Source organism: Zalophus californianus, chromosome 17, assembly GCF_009762305.2.
Source record: "Zalophus californianus isolate mZalCal1 chromosome 17, mZalCal1.pri.v2, whole genome shotgun sequence".
NCBI lineage: Eukaryota > Metazoa > Chordata > Mammalia > Carnivora > Otariidae > Zalophus > Zalophus californianus.
The window spans coordinates 55040389-55062352 of record NC_045611.1 but is presented as its reverse complement, the minus strand read 5'-3'; the positions used below and the strand labels follow the sequence as shown (position 1 = coordinate 55062352).

General features: G+C 45.1%; 1 pseudogene across 1 annotated transcript in view; it reads right to left on the bottom strand.

Annotated features, from left to right (window-relative positions):
* The window catches only part of LOC113935816, a 38704-nt pseudogene that overhangs the window by 11811 nt on the left and 4929 nt on the right, over nucleotides 1–21964 (bottom strand). Inside the window, exons 2-4 of the transcript XR_004819758.1 lie at nucleotides 17788–17877; nucleotides 16289–16415; nucleotides 11316–12825 (exon numbers count right to left, since the gene is read on the bottom strand). The product of XR_004819758.1 is annotated as a zinc finger protein 665-like (transcript). The remainder of the gene's footprint in view (nucleotides 1–11315; nucleotides 12826–16288; nucleotides 16416–17787; nucleotides 17878–21964) is intronic.

Here is a 21964-nt window from a genome sequence, read left to right as displayed (position 1 = left end):
GGACCAGGTCCTGTGACAAAAGGTTGGTGTCTGGGAACAGAGACAAGGTGAACGTGACTGGGGCAGAGTGAGCTGTGTGAACTGTGTAAGTTCCCAGGATGAGGCTGGAGACCCTGACAGTGGCCCTGATGATACAGGGCTACGTAGCCACAGTGAGTGGTCTTTGTCCTGATGACAATGGGAGACCAGCAGAGGGTTCAATGCCAGGGAGTGACATCATCAGCCTACAGATTTATCCCTGCTGCAGAGAAAGACACCCGATGATGGTCTAGGACTCGGAGCCTGCGTCTCTGCCTCCACCCTAGTGTTTCTGTGTTTCAGTTTTGGAGGACCGGGACCCATTTAAAATTTTAACGACAACTGGGAACTCCACCCACCAAGAAGTGCCACATACAGACCCAATCTGACCGATCATTTCAGGAGTCAGTATTGCTCAGATTCAGTTTCTGGCCTAGTGTCCCATCTCCATGTTACAAGTTGGCTCACTGAGGCCCAGAGTGGGAGATCTTTCGGACAGGGTCTGAGCTGAGTGAACAGAACCAGGTGTACTGAATTCTGAAATGGAATCTCCTGGGCCAGAAGCAGTGTGTCCCATCATCTTCCCCCTTAAGGCACCAAGACCTTCTTTCAGGTGCCCCAGCGAAAGACAAGTTTCTTTGAAAGTCTGATCACACTGATACCAAGCATTTAATTCCTCTTTTCCAGAAAAATCACAATAAAACATTTAAAAATCAGAATTGCGAAAACATAACCACTGGTACAGAACACACTGAAAAGAGGGTCAGCTATCGAAGTAAACTTTGACCAAGTTTTTTTTTAATTTCAGTTTTGTTGGAGATTCCTTTGTTTACTTTGTGAGCAAATTTCTTCATCATAAATAGATGAGCTCTTTTGGAAAAAGGTTTCAAGTCAATCCAGCCATCCTTCTATTTGCAGAGAAGCAGACGAAAGGGACTTGAGGACATCGACTTAGTAGCTCACAGCCCACTGTTTTAAGGCATCACATAAGGGAAGAAGACAGAGCATTAGGCAGCTAGTTAAACTAGGTTTCAAATGCCAAAAACCACTGACAACCTTACCAAGTACTCATTGAAACAAGCTAAGAATATGTAGTAGTTACCAAAATTTTTTTCTAATATATAAGACAGAGAAGAGGGGCATCTGGGTGGCTCAGCCGACTTTTGATTTTGGCTGAGGTCATGATCTCAGGGTTGTGGTATAGAGCCCCGGGTCAGGCTCTGTGCTCAGTGCTCACTCGCTCTCTCTCCCCCTCTCCCTCTCACTGTAAAATAATTTTTTAATAAGAGAGAGAGAAGAAAGGACGCAGGCTCAATCTAAACCAGAAACAAATTTAGAAGGCAAACAATCTGCAATTTTTAAAAATCTAAATAATTCTGGTGTCAAAGTAAAAAAAAAAATTAAGCATATCTCATACTGACTGGGTGATTAAAATAAAAACTTAAAAAAATATTTATCATACTGAGAAAAGAACAACGTGACTTGAGTATAGGAGGCCACCAAAGCTTATTTCAGAAGTTAATAATTGGGGCGCCTGGGTGGCTCAGTCATTAAGCGTCCGCTTTCGGCTCAGGTCATGATCCCAGGGTCCTGGGATCGAGCCCCGCATCGGGCTCCCTGCTCCGCGGGAAGCCTGCTTCTCCCTCTCCCACTCCCCCTGCTTGTGTTCCCTCTCTCGCTGTCTCTCTCTGTCAAATAGATAAGTAAAATCTTTAAAAAAAAAGTTAGTAATTATTTATAGAAAAGTGACAATGAAAAATAAAACAAGATGAAATCAGAGAGGGAGACAAACCATAAGACTCTTAATCACAGGAAACAAACTGAGGGCTGCTGGAGGGGAGGAGGGGGAGGGATGGGGTAACTGGGTGATGGACGTTAAGGAGGGCACATGATGTAACGGGCACTGTATCTAAATCGCTGAACTTTACCTCTGAAACCATTTGTTGATTAATTGACTCCAAATTAAAATAAATAGGGCGCCTGGGTGGCTCAGTTGGTTAAGCGACTGCCTTCGGCTCAGGTCATGATCCTGGAGTCCCGGGATCGAGTCCCACATCGGGCTCCCTGCTCAGCGGGGGGTCTGCTTCTCCCTCTGACCCTCCCCCCTCTCATGTGCTCTCTGTCTCTCTCTCTCATTCTTTCTCTCAAATAAATAAATAAATAAATCTTTTTAAAAAATCAAAATAAATAAATAAATAAATAAATAAATTGACAGGGAAAAAGAAAAGTGGCAACTGAGATTTATCTCAAGCTCCAACAAGAATACCGAATCAAATAAAAGAGAAGTGGGGCGGGGGGAGTAAATCCATTACAAAAAAAAAAAAAAAAACGCACAAAAAACCCCAGTAAGTGTAACGTTTCTTTACAAAGGCAGCGTGTAGGGAGTCACGGCTTGCCCCACTTCTTCCCCCCCCCCACCGAGTCCCAGCCCGGGCGAAGAGAAGAGGGTGACCCACAACTGTTTGCGTCAAGTCACTGCCCCCTGACTGGACAGGGTTTGCAAATGGAAGTTATCTTCGGATGCAAATAAATATAAAACCCATAAGCGTCGCAGACAGGAGTTTTGAAATTGTCATCCTCAGCCATGCGATTTAAACAAACTTTAAAGCCACAAACCAGTATTCCACAACTTAATTATCCATACCCAGCCGACTCGGAATCATCTGCATGGAGGTCCACCGCCTGCTCTGGCTGCCGTGTGTCTTCCTGTCTCGTTCTATCCACCTCTGCATCGATCCTGTTTTTCCCTCCTGTATTCCCCAGGGGTTTCTGCCCATTCGGCTCCCCTCGCCTGTCCTGCTGTCTGTCCTGCTCTGGATTCCTCCTCTCACAGCTGTCCTGCCCCCCGCTGCAACTTCTCTCCGCTGTAGTTTCTACTTCCCCCCAGTCTTTCCGCGGATCCCCAGTCTCCATGCCTCTCTCCCTCTTCCTCCTCCCCTCCGGGCTCCTTCCCTGCTCTTCCTTACCGCCCTCTCTTCTTTCCGTTGTACTCCCGTGGTCCGCACTCTCTGGCACCCCCAGGGAGCTATACTGCCATTCTGGTCTCTTTCTCCCTCTGCTTTCCTTGTCACCTGTGTCCTCTGTCTCAGCCACACGGGGCTCGGACGGCCAAGGCTTTCACTCTTTTGTCCTCTCCCCGGCCCTCCACCTGAATTCCCTCGCCACTGTCGCTCCTCCGGTCCTGCCCCTGAACAAGGGCCCTTCTCCGTTGCTCTCCTCCACCTCCCCGGAGACCCCGCTTTCCTCTCGCTTCTCTCTTTTTTCCCACCCGCTTTCTCAGCTTATTCTCCTACTGTCCCTTTGCAAGTCCCTCACCCATCCTCTGCGTTTCCCTCCAGTCGCAGTCTCTGCCCCGATCTCCCTCGACCACACACGCAGTAGGTGTGGGAGGGAACGAGACGCCCGCCTCCCGCAGGAGCGCACCATCCAGGCGGGGGGAACCGGGGACAGAGGAACACCAAGTGTCACCAGGCAGGCCCAGGTCACCCACCGCACTGCGGGGTCAGGGCAAGAGGGGCCTGGCGGGAGGGGCCTGAGGAGCTGCTCAGAGGGGCGCTGTTCTAGAAGCGGGCTGAGCTCTCCCGAACCCCAGGACCCGGGGGAGGACGCGGCCTCTCTCTCTCCTGAGGGGGCTGCAGGGGCTGCCAGCCGGGCCGAGACCGCGAGGCTGTGGGGCTGCGGGGCGCCAAGGGCACAGCTCCACCTCGCGGAAGGGGGCTCTGCAGGGCGCGGGCCGGGCGCCGGGGTCCGAAGACGGCTCCCAGCAGGACACGCACGGGGAAGCCGGCGTCTGCGTGCACCCAACACGGAAGCGCTGCGAGTTTAAACCCAAAGGGACGCGCGCTCGGCCCCCCGCCCCGCGACGTCTGCATTTACTTGGGGTGCAGGGGAGGGTGCGAGGATCTGAAGGCCCGTAGCGACCCCCCCACACCCCGTCTGTGCAGGAGAGGGGGCTGCAAAGAGCAGGTTTAAACGAGAAAGACGGAAACTCACGCTTCCCAGCGGGACCTTTGCTCACTCCCGGGCTTCAGGAAGCCGCACGCGCGCCGTGAAGAAACGGGCGGCGAGGGGGTTGGGGCGAGAGGCGGAGCCTACGCGGGGAGAGTAAGGGGCGGGGCGAGGTCGGGGTGGAGCCTTTGGTCGGGGCGGGGCCGGAACGTGGGCGGGGCCTGGGACCCGAGTCACGCCTCTCGGCTCGCAGGTCTGTTTCCCTGGTTTGGAAACGTGCCTTCTTCTGTGGAGCTTCCTTGCCTCCTGCCTATCTCAATTATGTTTCACACAGTTTTAAGGTAAAAGTTTAAAGTTGTGGGGGCCGTTTATGTTGGAGACTAAGATCGTTTTTGGGGGCGCCTGGCTGGCCCACTTGGTAGAGCGCGCAACTCTTGGTCTCAGAGAGTTGTGAGTTCCAGCGCCAAGTTGGGCGTAGAGATTACTTAAAAATTAAAAAAAAAAAATAAGATGCTTTCCTTTTCACAGTTGAAAATGTCTCAACAACTATAAATTATAACAAGGCAGTGTGTAACAATTTTTTAAAAGTTACTAGGTTTTTGGTGTTTTATTTATTTTTTAAGATTTTATTTATTTACTTTACAGAGAGAGAGCACAAGTAGGCGTAGCGGCAGATAGAAGGAGAGGGAGAAACGGGCTCTCCTCGGAGCAGGGAGCCCGACGCGGGACTCGATCCCACGACGCTGGGATCATGACCTGAGCGGAAGGCAGACACTTAACAACTGAGCCGCGCAGGTGCCCCTGTTTTGTTTTGTTTTAAAAGTTAGTGGTTGGTGACCCAAAGTATCATATGCCTTAGCCCACCACACCTCATATCCCAGGTCCTGTCCCTATGAGAGTCCTCGGAACTGAGCCCAGGGTGGAGTTTGGCCTCCTGGGTGAATGGGGAATAGAAAAAGAAATGCCATTTTGTTGGGTGTCAGTTTAGCATTGCCTATTCTCAAGTGAGAGAAAGTTTCTCCTTATCAGAGAAATAAGCTGATGAGAATAAGCTTTTCTTTATTAAAGTGAAGAAAGGCTGGTTATCTTCTGTGCCCTGGTAATGTGAATTCTCATTCAGACTGGCCATGTAGAGAGTACATAGAGATGTGAACGAACTGGGTAATTACCTTAAAACTCTGTGTGTGCAGACACCTACAGGAAGGTCTTTGTGTAATCCCACAGTGAGGGCCTCGTGAGGATTTAGTGCATCTAAACTAGTAAACACAAACTGAACTGAACTGTCCCAGACATAGTCTTTATTCCGTATCAACAGCTGAGAAAATAAAATAAAAAACAAGTCTTCTCCCAACCCAGAAATCCTCTCCACAAAGGTAACATCACAATATAGGATATTGCGTTCATTTTGCGTCAACATCACAATATAGGCTATTTTGTAATAAGACAGATAAGGTTTATCATCTATCAAATTTATAATATATGGAAAACTACTTTCAGAAACTTTAAAATTTTGAAAACCTAAAAGACAAGTCACTATTTGTTTTGATAACTAGTTTTTTTGTATGAAAGGGTAAGAAAATTCTTGTTCAAACTGTGGTATTTATTTAATGAAGAAGTATTTAAAGGAAATAAGTTAGCTGCAAACTTACATATTAAAACTTCACTGGACATTTTATGTCCTACAGGTCCAAATCAAGAATTTTTAAAAAGATATAGTGTAAATCCAACAAAAGGCAGAAATGAGAATTATATTGAATATAATGAAGTGTAGAAAAACACATAAAAATACATAAGACTAATGTCTCATCAAAATTGATATAATAGGTAGATCTTTTGAAATACTCATTTTAAGATGTGCAGACACAAGAACAATACTAATTACAGTAAATAAGATTATTAATAAGAGATTTAAAAAACCTGTAGGAATTACTTTGAACTTTATCTTAATTTGAAAATTGAGAATAATTTCCATAAATATAGATTACTAAAAGAGTTAAAAAGAATTGGAAATCAGAAAAACGTAAATGACTTGAAAACTTTGAAATATTCAACAAGCCTCTGGTCGCCTTCCAGGAAACTTTCCCACTTTTTCGAGGTATTGGCAGTTCTCATTTACAGACTTTTTCCAGTACAGAGAAAACGTGAAAGTATGTAGTATTGCTTGTATATCCCTCATATTAAGACATCAAAAAGAAAGCAGTTTGACTTCTGAAGTTTGATGCAAAATGAATCATTAAAATATACGACTCAGCAGGTTTTACTCCAGTCATGCCTGTATTTTAATATTCTGTGGTGTTATACACCCTGTTGTGACGTGATTAGAACATTTCTCCATTATGCTAACATCTTTGGGAAAGCACTTTAAACATTTCAACAATCTATTATATTTAAAATAGAAATGTATGCTCAGCACATAAGATGAGGAGGAAAGTTAATCTGATCCACAGTTTTCATCTACAATGAATATAGAACTTTATGTTAATGGCCAAACGTTAGAAGCATTTCTGTTAAGATCAGGAATAAAGAATTGAAGGGATGATCCCTGTATATCACCACTTCTACCTCAGGAATATACTGGAATTTGTAGCCATGTATATAGCCAGTTGGTTAGAAGTACCGGAGGCCCAGGACTTGGAATTGGCATCTGAAGTGGAGGCAGTGTTGTGAGACTGAGTCCTAAATCTCTGGGGTCTGCGCTAATTCCAAGCAGTTGGTTTCGGAATTGAATTTATAGGACACCCAGTTGGTGTCCGGAGGGCTGGAGAATTGGTTGGTGTAGAGAAAACCCCATACATTTGGTCTCAGAAGTGTTGTGTGTAAAACAGCTCACCCTATTGTTGATTAAAAATGATCTTATGTATGTTGGTAGCTAAATATATGTGAAGAGAGGCACCTGGCTGGCTCAGTTGGTAGAGCATGCAACTTGATCTCGGGGTCCTGAGTTCATGCCCATATTAGGCATAGGGATTACTTTAAAACAAACAAACAAACAAACACACATGAAGAGAGGAAGTAGAAATGGTATCAAGGGAATTTTCTGATGGTTTGTTCATTTGCATTCTTGACTCTTCTTTATTTTTGACATGTGGAGCAACCAGCGGACCCCCTAGGAGTGGAACACTTGGTGCTACAAGGAACTCTTGAGGGTGCTTGGGTGGCTCAGCCGGTTAAGTGTCTGTCTTCAGCTCACGTCATGATCCTGGGGTCCTGGGATTGAGTCCCTCCTGCTCATGTGCTCACTCTCTCTCAAATAAATAAAAATCTTCAAAAAAAAAAAAAAAGGAACTCTTGAAACAGCATTGTTTTTGTTTTTAAGATTTTATTTATTTATTTGTTTATTTATTTATTTGACAGAGTGAGAGAGCACAAGCAGGGGGTGCAGCAGAGTGAGAGGGAGAAGCAGGCTCCCCACTGAGCAGGGAACCTGATGTGGGGCTGGATCCCAGGATCCTGGGATCACCACCCAAGCTGAAGGCAGACGCTCAACAAACTGAGCTACCTAGGCACCCCTGAAACACAGGTTTTAACAACAAAAACAACCAAAACTCTACAAACTCAATCACCAAATTTTAAGTCCTTTGCACCCCTTTATTTGCATCTGGGTGTCTGGAAATTGACAGGCAGGAGGCCTCCCGCCCCCACCCGTTCTCCTCTAAGCAGTCCTGAGAAAGGAGAATGTGAGGATGAGGCAAAGCGGAGGGGTGAGAGAGCCCAATTCTCTAAGAGGCTATTTTAGAGGGAAGCTGGACTGATAATTCTCTATTAGGCCCTGCAAGACCCCAGCTAGACAGAGGAGAAATAATCTTATGTATTTACAGCGAACTGATGTGCAAAACGTGCCAAAAACACACACCGGGGAAAGGAGAGTCTCTTCAGTAAATGGTGCTGGGGAAATCGCATCTCCATCCACAGGCAGAAGTTGAAAGTAGAACTCTACCTCACATCATACATAAAATCAACTTTAAAAATGTATCAAAGGGACACCTGCATGGCTGTTGGTTAAGCGTCTGCCTTTGGCTCAGGTCACGATCCCAGGGTCCTGGGATGGAGTCCTGCATCCAGCTCCCTGCTCAGCAGGGAGCCTGCTTCTCCCTCTCCCTCTGCTTGCCACACCCCCTGCTTGTGTTCTCTGGCAAGTAAATATTTTTAAAAATGTATCAAAAACTTAAAGTCCAAGACCTGAACCTGTAAAACTCCTAGAGAAAAAGGAAAAGTGTCTTGACGTTGGCCTGTGAAATGGTTTTTTAATTTGACACCAAAACCACAGGGGGAAAACAAGTTAAAATGAACAGGTGTGACCACATCAAACTACAAAGTTTCTGCACAGGGGCGCCTGAGTGGCTCAGTTGGTTAAGTGTCTACCTTCAGCTCAGGTCATGATCCCAGGTTTCTGGGATCGAGCCCCGTATCGAGCCCTGCTTCAGGCTCCCTGCTCAGTAGGGAGTCTGCTTCTCCCTCTCCCTGCTCTGCTTTCTCTCTTGTGTTCTCTCTCTCTTGAATCAATAAATTTTTTAAAAAATTTTCTGCACAGCAGAAGCATCCATCAAGAGTGAAAAAGCAATCTATAGAATGGGAGAAAATATTTGCAAACTATGTATCTGATATGGTGTTATTATTCAAAATATACAAGGAACTCAACCCACAGAGGGAAACTTCCTCAACTCAATAAAGAACAGCTACAAAACCTTATATACAGTGAACATCAAGCTTAATGGTGAAAGACTGAATACTTCCCCCACAGTTTGGGGATAAGGCAACAATATCCTCTGTTACCACTTCTAGTCAACATACTATAAGCTATAGCTAATGAAATTAAGGACAGAAAAGTGACGGAGGCCAGAAAGGAAGGTATAACCGTGTACCCGACAGAAGGTATTGTAGTTGCAGTGGGCTGAATGCCTCCCCGCAAACACACACAAAGGATAGGCGTAGCCTCACCCCTATAACCTGCAAGGGTTACATTCAATGTCAAAAGGGAGTTTGCAAACATGCCCTAGTTAAGGATCTTGAGATGGGCGATGATCCTGGATTATCTGATAGGCATGGTATAATTAGGAGGGTGTGATAAGAAGGATGCCAGTGGAGTTGGAGACATAGAGAAGCTGTTGCTCTGACAGAATCAGGATGGATAGGTATCAAGATGTCACCTTGGAAGAAGTGGGCCATGAGGCAAAGCATATAAGCAGTCTTCAGAACTTGGAAAGTGCAAGGAAACATATTCCTCCCTGGAATATCAAGAAGGTTAACAGTGCTGTGGATCCCTTTTAGACGTCTTATGTTGAGTACTATAAGAGAATAAATTTTGTTTTAATCCATGTAGTTTGTGGTAATTTCTTACAGCCGCATTAGGAAACTAATGAAATAGTATACCTAGAAAAGCCCATGGAATCTACAAATCTCTAAAGTAAGTGAGATTAGTAAATTATTTATTTATTTATTTAGTAATCTCTACACCCAATGTGGGGCTTGAACTCATGACCCAGAGATCAAGCATTGCATGCTCTTCCGACTGAGCTGGCCAGGTACCCCATGAGATGAGTAAATTCTGAGTACACGAGAGATCAACATTTTTAAAAAATCCATCTCGGGGCACCTGGGTGGCTGAGTCAGTTAAGTGTCTGACTCTTGATTTTGGCTCAGGTCATGATCTCAGGGTCGTGAGATCGAGTCCCATGTCGGGCTCTGTGCTCAGGGCAGAGTCTGCTTGAGATTCTCTCTCTTCCCCTCCCTCCACCGCTCCCCACACTCATGCTCTCTCTAAATAAATAAAATCTTTTTAAAAATCTATCTTATTTCAATGCAGTAGCAATTAGCAAGTGGAAACTGAAATCAAAAATACAATATGTACAATTGCTTAAAAAGGAAAAAGTACAAACATATGTTATTTAACAAAACACTGATGGGATTTTGATGCTAATAATCTATAAAAGATCACACAAATAGAGACATACCACAGCCATTTATTGGAAGATACAACATAGAAATGATGTCAAATGACTGCAAATTGATACACAGGCTTAACACAACTTCTATCAAGATATCTTGTAGACATAAACAAGATTATTCTAAAAGTTATAAGGAAAGGTAAAGGAACTAGAATAGCTAAAACATCTGAAAAGGAAGAAGAAAGTGGTTGGAATCACTCATTCTAGATTTCTAATATTGTGAAACGTAATCAAGACTACATTGTATTCGTGGAATAAGAGACATATAGATCAATGGAAAAGGCCAGAAACGGCCCCACACAAGTACCTCCAACTGAGGTTTGACAAAGGTACCAAGGCAACTGAATGAAGAGAGAATAAAAAAAAAAAAAAAATGATGCTGGACCAGTTGATTTCCCATACCAGAAAAAAAGAAAAAAAAAGTGTCTGCGAAAACTTCACACCTGTACAAATAGTAGCTCAAAAATGATCATAGTGGGGTGCCTGGGTAGCTCAGTTGGTTAAGCGTCTGCCTTCGGCTCAGGTCATGATCCCAGGGTCCTGGGATCGAGCCCCGCATCGGGCTCCCTGCTCGGCAGAAAGCCTGCTTCTCCCTCTCCCATTCCCCCTACTCATGTTCCCTCTCTCGCTGTCTGTCAATTAAATAAATAAAAATCTTTAAAAAAAATGATCATAGTTTTAAATGTGAAATGTAAAACAATAATACTTTAACCTAGAAAAGATTTAGAAAAGAAACAACAGAATAATATCTTCAGGATCTATATACCTTTGCTATATCTCTATGTATCTTTTTTTTTCCACCTAGAGTTTTAACACATTTTGGCTTTAAATTATTCTGTGGCATGTACTATCTCAGGTTAAATTTAGAGAACTTGAGAGTTAGTTATTTTATTCCTCATAAGAATTCCCTGATGTGGATTCTGTTGTGAAAGTTATGGAAGAAATATAAAAATATTCATTACATTTGTAAGACTTCTTCCTATTATGAATTATTTTGTTCTACGATGAACTGGTGAACCCCAAGGACACACTGTTGCTTTAAAGGCCTTTAGATGTTCAGTAAATCTGTAGGTTTCTCTCTAGTATAAATAATCTCATGACATCAAAGGCATGAATGTTTGACAGGAAGCCTTCAGATTCATTAAACTTGCAAGGCTGCTCTCCAGTATGAGTCCTGTGATGTTCTGCAGTTTTGATCCACGGGCAAAAGCCTTAGCATGCACATTACATTAATGTGGTTTCATTAAAGATGTATATCCTGATGCCTAGTGAGTTGTGAAGCCTGTGTAAGTCCCCTGCCACATACGTTACATTTATATGATTTCTCTTTAGGGTGGACTCTCTAATGCCAATTCATGCTTGAACTTACAATAAAGGCTTTATCACACTCATTATGTTTGTTACTCCCCAGTATGAATTCTCTGATGACTTGCAAGGCTCGAATTTTGACTGAAGACCTTCCCACATACATTACATTTATATGGTTTCTCTCCTGTATGAATCATCTGATGTCTAGTGAGGTTTGAGCGTTGAATAAAAGATCTGCCACACTGATTACATTTGTATGGTTTCTCTCCAGTATGAATTCTCCGATGACTAGGAAGGCTCGAACTCTGACTGAAGACCTTGCCACATTCATTACATTTGTAAGGTTTCTCTCTAGTGTGGATTACCTGATGGTAAGTAAGGCTTGAATACATACTAAAGGCTCTGCCACACTCGTTACACTGGTAAGGCTTCTCTCCAGAATGAATCCTGCGATGACGTGCAAGGTGTGAATCGTAACTGAAGACCTTCCCACATTCGTCACACTTGTAATGTTTCTCTCCTGTGTGGATTATTTGATGTCTAGTGAGATGTGAGCTCTGATTAAAGGCTTTGCCACACTCAGTACATTTGTAAGGCTTCACACCAGTATGGATTACCTGGTGGTTAGTGAGTTGTGAGCTATACGTAAAGGCTTTGCCACACTCATTACATTTGTAAGGTTTCTCTCCAGTATGAATTCTTCGATGGCTTGCAAGGCCTGAACTCTGACTGAAGACCTTGCAACATTCATTGCACTTGTAAGGTTTCTCCCCAGTGTGGATTACCTGATGGTTAGTAAGACTTGAACACTCACTAAAGGCTTTGCCACACTCATTGCAGTGGTAAGGTTTCTCCCCAGTGTGAATCCTGTGATGACGTACAAGGTGTGAATTGCGACTGAACACCTTGCCACACTCAACGCATTTGTAAGGTTTCTCTCCAGTGTGAATTCTTCGATGACATGCAAGGTGTGAGTTGTGACTGAAGACCTTCCCACATACATCACATTTATATGGTTTCTCTCCTGGATGGATTATCTGATGTCTAGTGAGGTGTAAACTGGGATTAACTGCTTTGTCACACTCATCACGTTTGTAAGGTTCTTCCCTAAGGTGTGCTTTCTGGTCTTGTGTGAGTAATGAAGAACGCAAGAAATCATTCCCACGTTTGTTAGAAATGTTGGTGTGGACACTAGGAAGAATTCTGGGATGTGGTGAAACTGAAGACCCATCGTTGACAGACTTCTCAGCTTGGTGATATTGGTAAATTTTCCCTTCAGTATGAAGTATCTGCACTCCAGCCAGATGTGACTGAAAGCTTAGTCCAAACCTGTTTTCAATTGGTTTATTTCCTGCATCTCTTCCACCATATTGATCTCTTCCACCATTGAGATTTTTGTTAAGGGTCACAAGCACTGCTTTGTAATTTCTTTCACCGTCTCCCCACTGACACTCAAAGTCACGAATATTTTTCTGGATTGCTCTAAAGGCATAATCTTCGGTGTCACGGCTTTTATGTCTTTCCAATATAACCGTCTGCAATACTTCCCCTGTATTATTGTTCTCTTTGGGTGGTAATTCCTTGATCATACATTTGGAAGAGATGGCTACAAGATATAAAGAACCATAGGTTTCCCATTAATTACAGAAAAATTTCATATTGAAAAACAAATTACACCAAAAGTAGTACATATTTTGATCAGTTATGAAATGGAACCATGATCTTCAATTTTTAGGAACACAAAAGGAATAGGATTCTTTAAGATAAAAGGGTGATTATATGTAATTCAAATTAATTTTAGAGAAGCCTACTTTAAGTAATCAATGGCAAAAAAAAAAAAAAAAATCAGTGTACAAACTTATGCTAGCCCTGAAAGAAGGGGTATTTTGCCATTGTGGCCCAAAATCACACACCACTTCACAGAATATATATGGCTCTGTCATATCTGAAGAGACAAAAATACCATACATGTTTACTGTATACTTCTTGTGTACCAATCAATGCTCAAGTACAGCATGAAATACTCCAATGCTAAAGAATCCGAAACAAACTTATCTAACGAGTAATCTAGTAAATGGCAATTTGGAGTTGGAAAACCATAGCAGCACTGGGGAGATGAGGAAGAATTTAATCAAACAAAGTTACAAAAATATTTTTCTGAATACTGGTTATAAAACCGTATTCACCTGGAATGGCCATTTTGCAATATTAACAAGTGGTTTAAGTCAGTTATGTTGCATTATACGTTCAGAAAAACCAGCATCTATAAATCATGACAATTAATAAAACATTCTAGTAACCTATAGTGAAACCACAATAGAAATAATAAGTAACCACAATTACACAAAATTAAATTACAGTTTGTGGAATTCTTAACAAATCTCTCTTAGGAAAAAAAGCAAGGGCTTCTATTCTAGAACCAGCACACAATATGAGAACTGGAATTTGTGTTAAGACCACTCACTTTTGAAATATCAAGTCACGTAAATACTTTAACATTATAAAGAATGATAGCTGGAGAAAGAAGTCAGAAATCACAATTATGATTTTAAGTAATCTCTATACCCAACGTGGGGCTCAAACTCATGACCCAGAGATCGAGAGGCACAGGCTCCACCGACTGAGCCAGCCAGGCACCCCATAAATCACAATTATGATTTTATGCCTGCAGTTATGTAACAGCCAAGCAATGGAGCAATTCCCTATTTACACACTGTTCTTTAATTTTTTAGGTCATTGTCCACAAAGTATATGTAATAAAGAGCTTGTGCATGAAAACCTTATTAACTAAGGCCAGATCAAACACTGTTTAGACAAAACTGCAGAATAAAAACATACAAAATATAATACGGGCTGCATGGTCGGAAAGTCTGTGTCCACCCCAATATGATGGTGTTGGAGGTGGGTTCTTTGGCAGGTCATGAGGTTGGAGTACCGTGAATGGGATTAGAACCGTTATAAGAAGAGATATGAGTGCTTGCTACCTCTCACTCTTTCCATCATGCAAAGACACAGCAAGAAGACAGTGTTCTAAATCAGAAAGAGAATGCTCATCAAGAAATGAACTGACTAGCACTAAGATTTTGGACTTGCCAGTCTCCAGAACTGTGAGAAATAAATTTCTGTTAGTTAAGCCATCTGGTTTATGGTATTTGTTATGGTAGGCTGAGCCAAGACATAGGCAAAAGGCCAACTGATTAAAATCATGACAGAAGGTTGCTGCATCTTACTAAGCAAAGGAATTTCTGAGACTTTACTATAAAACATGGAATATTCTAAACCTTCTAATAGCGCTAACATGGTTAAAAGCCTCAAAGCAAGGGGCACCTGGGTGGCTTAGTCAGTTAAGTGTCTGTCTTCGGCTCAGGTCATGATCCTGGGATCCTAGGATCGAGCCCCGCATCTTCGTCAGGCTCCCTGCGGGGAGTCTGCTTCTCCCTCTCCCTTTGCCCCTCCCTCCACTTGTGTGCATGTGCGCTCTAATAAATAAATAAAATCTTTAACAACAACAAAAAAAGCATTGAAGTAAATTATCACTATTTTTTTTTTTAGTAGGCTCCATGCCCAGAGTGGAGCCCAATGCAGGGCTTGAACTCACGACCCTGAAATCAAGGCCTGAGCCAAAATCAAGAGTTGGATACTTAACTGACTGAGCCACCAAGGAGCCCCCAAATTACCACTGTTTTTTAAATAGGGCCAGTAGGCACACGGGGTTTATGTTTCTAACTCCTATTTATAGAGAAAGTTAGAGAAACAGGATTGCCCTGGGCCTGCAGGTTCAGACAATGTGTTCTTATGCACGACTGCCTACACGTCACAGTCAAGACCACAAGCTCTGAAATAAATACTTCGATGGAGACACCAGAGCTGAGTTATGTTGCTAACAGTGTTACTCAGCCATCCGGAGTACCTCGTCACCCCTTGCACATACAGATTTCCGTAGTGTCCTGAAACAGTGATACAGTGGATAAACAGGGATCCTTCCTTATACAGTGAGAGCAGTGTGGCTGGTGAGGGGGTCCTGTGGGAATGAGGGTGTTTAAGAGTACAAAATTAATATGCTAGTAAGCACTAGCGCAGTCCATCCCGATCAAGGTACCGTGTAAGGAGAGGCCAGAAGGAAGGTGAGGAGTGGAGGGCAGGAAGTCAAGAGCACACAGGAGAAGTGATCGAACTTGCCAATCTATGGGAAGATAAATGTACCAGGGCAGTTAGAATTGCGACCTTGGAAAAAAAGAAGGAACTGGTGTGGCAAATACTATCATGCTGTCCCGTTCTTAACTGCAGGAATTATAGTATGGATGTGGGCCAAAACGGAAGACATTTAACACGGAGGGAGCATGATGACGCGGGAAGAAGCCATGTTTAGAAACAAGGGAGGATGGGTGGCTGCTGAGGGCGAGGCAGAGGGGAAATGGCAAAACGCTGGTAAAAGGGGATAAAATTTCAGCTACATGGTGAATAAGGTGTGAGGAGCTAATGTACAACATGGTGACTATAGTTGATAATGTCATTAATTGAAATTTGCTCAGAGGAGAGCTTAAGTGTTCTCACCAAAAAGAAAAAGAAAGAAAGGAAAAACAAGTGAGGTAATGTGTCTTACTTGATTATGGAAACCCTTTCACAACCTATGTGTATTTCAAATCACTGTGGGGTACACTTTAAATATATTACAATTTTCTTTGTCAATTACACCTCAGTAAAAGCTGAACAACAGTTTCAAAATTTTATCCACCCACTGCCTCCTCTGAAGACCTAGAGAACAGTTTACATAAATATTTCACTTTCTTCTAAGAACTAGGGAATCAAAAGCACAGGGGTAGAACAAATGGAATTGGATATTTTGTTTTTCGTGAGGCTTTATGCATACTTGAGCTCTGGCACCATGCCTGATTAATTGCGCTGATCATCGGAAGGAAGTGTAAATGAAAAGTCCAGATGCCACATTCATTTCTGAGTCGACAGGGCTTCGATCTCAGTCAAGCAGGGCAGGGGCTCTCAGGCCAACAAGGGGAGATACAAAAATACCCAAGGGCACACCCCCACTGCTGGAGGGACATTTTCCTCACCCAGGAAGACCAGGTTCCTGTAGTTCTCCACCATCACGTCCCTGTACAAGGCCCTCTGAGCAGGGTCCAGGCACTCCCACTCCTCCTCAGAGAATTCTATGGCCACATCCCTGAAGGTCAACCATCCCTGAAATGAGAACACATTTCACCAAGGAACTATGGAGAGAGTTCTTATCTTCACATAAAACGAGAAGAGGAGAGATGTGTAAGGATGGATTCAGATGAAGTGGGTGTTCTTACAGATCCACATAAGGTATTTCTGAACAAGTTATGTGTCCCTTCTTTTGGCCTATTATACTTTTCCATAAGAGGTTAGGATGGCTTCTCAATCAATATGGCTTTTTTCATTTTTGTGGACAATATAAGAAATATAAAAATAGGAAATCAGGGGTGCCTTGCTGGTTCAGCCAGAGGAGCATGTGAGCCTTAACCTTGGGGTTGTGAGTTTGAGCCCCACATTGGGTGTAGAGATTACTAAGAAAAAATAAACTTTAAAAAAAATAGACAATCAATACAGGGCTACCTATAAGAAGTGTCATTTGTTGTGTTTTACGCACTGAATGATATTCAATATCTAGATGAGCTAGGGCACAAGTGGTATCTTCAGAAATGACAATGTCCACAATGACTTTAGAGAAAGGCCAGAATCTAAAAATTGGGATAATGATAGCAACCGCAATGAATAAAAGCTCTTGAACGCTTCCCAGGTGCTAGGCATTACACTAAATGCTTTACACGCACTAACTGTAACAACATCGTCATGCATTAAAGACAGATCTGTTCCCATCGTCCTGAGGAGACACCTGTGTCACACACATTCCCCAAAACCCACCCAAGCTCAAATGCTAAGAAATGGCAGAACAAGCTCCTGAATCCAGATGTTTAGGCTTTGGAACTGAACTTAAACAATTAAACATATATACCAGACAGCATCAAGAGTACGCTAACAGAGGGTTCCCTGAGACAATGTGAAATAAGTTCAAGGCTAAGAACGTGGAAATGGATAAAAGGTCATTATACATGAACACACATGCACATAAATGTCATCCTTCTTATACTGTTTAACTTGTGTTAGAGTAGCAAAAATGTAAAGCCATGGAAAATGCTTAAGATTTAACCTCAACAATTAATAACTTATTTGTGAAGTAATGCTAATGTCTTTTCAAAAACTAGGGGCTTGCACATCCATGCATTCATGCACAAACATATATATATATATATATATATATATATATATATATATATATATATACACTTAAATGTACTGAAATAAGAGAAGTCATCTCTCCATGACACAAAGAGGCCTCCTCATAGGCTCCACGTCGTTGAGGCGGCTAGAGATGGACTCGAAGTGGAAGGAGAGGGACTGAGGGAAGGCCTGGGGGAGTGTGCACAGACACGGCTCAGGCGGGACACTTTAGAGTCAGAGAAGATTAGCGAGTCCAACAAGGGCACAGCAGGAATGAGAGACAGAAAATTAACCAAGAATATGACTTTACCTGATAAACAGCCATTCCAGACTCCTTCCTTTCCTCTTCCTCCTCTTCCAGGCTTCTTCCTCAGACAAGATCAGTCTTGAGAATTCAATCCTAAGGATCAAGAATCTGCAGTTTAATGCTTAGAATCAATCTACGTCCTTCCTGCACCACAACCTCACACAGGGAGACCTCTCCGTGTGGAAATGACAGTCCTCTGCTGCCCACTGCCACAGGAGGGGGGCTCAGGGACAGTGAACTCCTCCAGACACCAACAAGTGAGTGTCCCCACCCCTTTCTTCAGAACTGGCCGCAGCAGTGGGGACCTGGGCTGGACCCGACATTCCCCTCCAGGTCACAGACCCGCCCTGATCACACCCACGCACAGCAGGGCCCCCTCACCTCTCCCTCAGAAACGGAGGACCCAGAGCCTTGGTGCTCAATGCTGGATACACATCAGAAGCGCCTGGGACACTTTAACTGGTACTGAGGCTGGGCCCTATCCCCCCGTGACCACTGGAAGGGGACTCTCTGGGAGGGCCACAAGAGCTGTATCTGCAATCCAGATTGCAGATCTGGGTGCAGCACACTCACAGGAGGCCAACCCAGCACACCTCCCACCTTCTGGCTCTGCTCGCCCCTGGGGCCCTGTTGTCACCGGGACCCAGACCTGGAAGGGGAAGGGGCAGAAGGGAACATGCAGGGCAGGCGGCAGAGGTCGGGGGGGAGGGTAGGCAAAAGTCTCCCCTGAGAAGGCGGTATCAGATCGAGGACCTGGCGAAGGAGGGTGTTTGCCACCCGCATCTTAGGGGCCAGACAGTTGCAGGCAGAGGGACAGGCCTTGGGAGGGCCCTGAGGCAGGAGCAAGCCTGGGCCCAGGAAAGGGGAAGAGGCCAGCATGGCTGCAGCAGGGTGGCGGGTGACCAGCAAGAGACAAGGTCAGAGCGGCCGCTGGGGAAGCAGATCAGGAAGGGAGTGGTCCTGCAACATTTGCCTCCCACATCTTGAAAGAACTTTAGAAACCATGTATTCCTCCTCTCATTTTAAGCAAATTATCCAATTTTCTTCATCTTATACATTAAGACATTTACAAATAAGGTAACATCTTATATTTAGAATCACGCCAAGATGTGCATCTAGGCCTCAGGAAGTACAGGGTCGCCCTTAACCAAGATGTGGAGAGTGCAGGGGGGAGGGCCACCGGGAGAGGTTGGGTCAGTTTTGCACAAATTAAGATGCACACGCCCCGGCAGAGATGTCGAGGCAGCTGGACACGGGATGGAGGTCAGGGCAGAAGTCCGGTGGGGAGCAGAAACTGAGAGACATGCAGGTGGTGTTGAGAACCAGGAGAGGAGGCGATGAGGAAAGGCAGGGGTGTAGACACAGCAGAGGTACAAGGACTAGGCCGTGGGGCGCCCCACACTCAAGAGATCAGGCAGTTCGACAGACACCAGCAGGAAAGCTGAGAGGCGACCAGTGATCAGGAAAAACAACAGGACAGAGTAGTAAAGCTTAGCAGGATGTCCTCAAGCCAAGAACAGACGTGTCAAGGAAGAGGGAGCGCTCACATGGGCCACCTGTGTCCGACAGGAAAAGCAAGATGAAGGCAGGAAAGTCAATCCTGGACTGAGAAATGGGGTCACTGGTGACTCTGAACGAGAAAGTCTCAGGGGCACAGTGGCGGTTGAAGGCCTGACTGGATGGGGTTCACGTGACAGCTGGAGGCAGGATTTGAAGACGGTCTAAGCAAGCTTTTAGTGGCTGGTGTTCTGAAAGGGGGCATGGAAGAGGAGGGCTTACTAGCGGGGCAATTAGTTAACAGAGAATGTTTTGTTTTAAAGGGGCAAGAAGACAGTGAATACAAAGCTTTGGGGGGTGTGTGCGTCTGAAAGATGGGCAAAACCATCAGTTGTGTATCCTGACTGAATTAAGTCCTGACACACACAAACTGAAGACACAGTGGGGAAAGGATGCCATACAGTACTGAGATGGTGAGTGGGGCTGGTGACCCCGGAACAATCTCAGGCACACAAAGTCACACTGGTACATTCTCCGGCATGGCCTTCATTTGGGGGAACTGAAATGTTCAGGGGTCCTGTGTGTCCTTGGAACAGTCTTCATCATGAGGGATGGGGGAGCTGACCAGGAGCGGAAAGCCAAGAGTCCGGGATGCCTGGCTCAGTCAGTAGAACATGTGACTCTTGATCTCAGGGTTAAGTCGAGCCCCACATTGGGCATAGAGCTTACTTAAAGAAAAAAAAAAGAAAGCCAAGAGTCCTTCACTCAGACCCTCCTCCCTCTCAACAGATGTCTACAAGGATGCACATGCCCCAATGAGACCCCGCCATCTTCTAAAAACACTGCAAACTCTCATTTAGATCCTCCAAAATGCACCTGAATTGTTCTTGACTTGCAAATCAGAATAATCCAAAATAGCAAAGTCATCCCCCAGAAGGTTCTCTTGACACCTTTCCTCCAAATCCTCTGTATTGGACGATAAGTCTTGCGTTCCTACACAGAAGTCAATGAGTGACTCTTGCACAGACCCCACAGAGGTCACTGCGTGGAGCGAATGCTGGGGGCGCCTCCTGACCCACCCCCTCAGGACCAAGGCACCATCCTGCTGCAGCCAGCTCTCCCTGTGGTCGCAGCTCAGGCCTTGGTTCTACCAACAGCACCGGGTAACGTGTCTCTGCCAAAGCCCACTCGCTTCGCGCCTCCTCAGCTGTCATCCCGAGTTTCCCAGTAAACCCCAGCAGGCGAATCTCAGTCTCAGCTTCTGTGTCCCTGGGAACCCGTGCTGTGACAATGGCACTCCAAACGGACCCATGCAGCCCCACAACTACCCATAAACCCACTTCCAGGTCTAGCTCCTGCTAGAACCGAGACACCCCTTTCCAACGGCTGCACACATCTCCCAACCCCACAACCATGCTTGGGACACATGCCCATGCCGTTCACTGGGCCATCTAGAGGCCCACACTTGCTTCCACGTCACTCCTGCAGGCCCCTCTAGGCTCACTTCCATTTCCCCCCATCTTCCGGCCTCTCCTCCAGGCACACACGAGCAAACTGGACTAAGGCACAGGGACCACTGGGCACAGGGACCACAGCAGTAATGGGCACAAGGGCAAACTCAAGGGCACCGGGCCTTCAGTATGGAGACCAAGAAGTTGGCCCTGCTGGGAACACTTGTGAGCAACCGGGGACAACATGGAGTCAGTTTAAAAACTGGATGGAGATTGGCTGGATGGAGTTCAGTGAGGACATCAGAGACAGAGAAGCCCCTAGATCTCTCCACCTCGCCCCACTCGCAGATTACAAGATCCTCTAGTTCTTCAGCGTGTCTATTTTATGCCCCCTCAGGCTCCTGACCTTGTCCCCACCCTTCCTGAAGGGAAATTCGGATCCTTGACCCGGAGCAGATCAACTGCTGGAAGGCAAAGCCCCTGCCTGAGATGCAGCTGCTCCCTGGCGATGTGCACAGTGCAGACGACCCGGGGGCCGGCAGAGGGCAGTGACACCGCGGGTGACACATGTGGGGACCCTGGTCTGCACGGCTTTCTAGGCTTCAGTACAGCCCGTAAAATAAGCAGCCATGCGAGGGTTACATCAATTGGTGTTGAAATTTCCAGAATAATGGGCACCATCCTCATCACCTGCCCTAGCTCCTTGGTCTCCCTGAGGACTACTCAGTGCAACCCACAGCCCTAGCATCTAAACACAACCCCAAAGGAAGGTGCAGCAGCCAGTCTGGGCGCCCTCCACTGTAGGGAAAACAGGAAAGACTCCAGTCAATGGAGAAGAGCTTTTCTCATCTGGGTGACCGACATGGAGGCAAGTCAACCTGCGTAACATGGCAGACTGACTGCGGGAGGGCACTTCAGATGACAGGCGGGCGGGAGAGACTGGAGACACATCTCTGAGCCTACACCTGAAGGAGGAGAAAGGGCCAGAGCCGAGATGATTTAGAGACAAAAGGTTAAGAGTAGGGACCAGGTCCTGTGACAAAAGGTTGGTTGTCTGGGAACAGAGACAAGGTGAACGTGACTGGGGCAGAGTGAGCTGTGTGAACTGTGTAAGTTCCCAGGATGAGGCTGGAGACCCTGACAGTGGCCCTGATGATACAGGGCTACGTAGCCACAGTGAGTGGTCTTTGTCCTGATGACAATGGGAGACCAGCAGAGGGTTCAATGCCAGG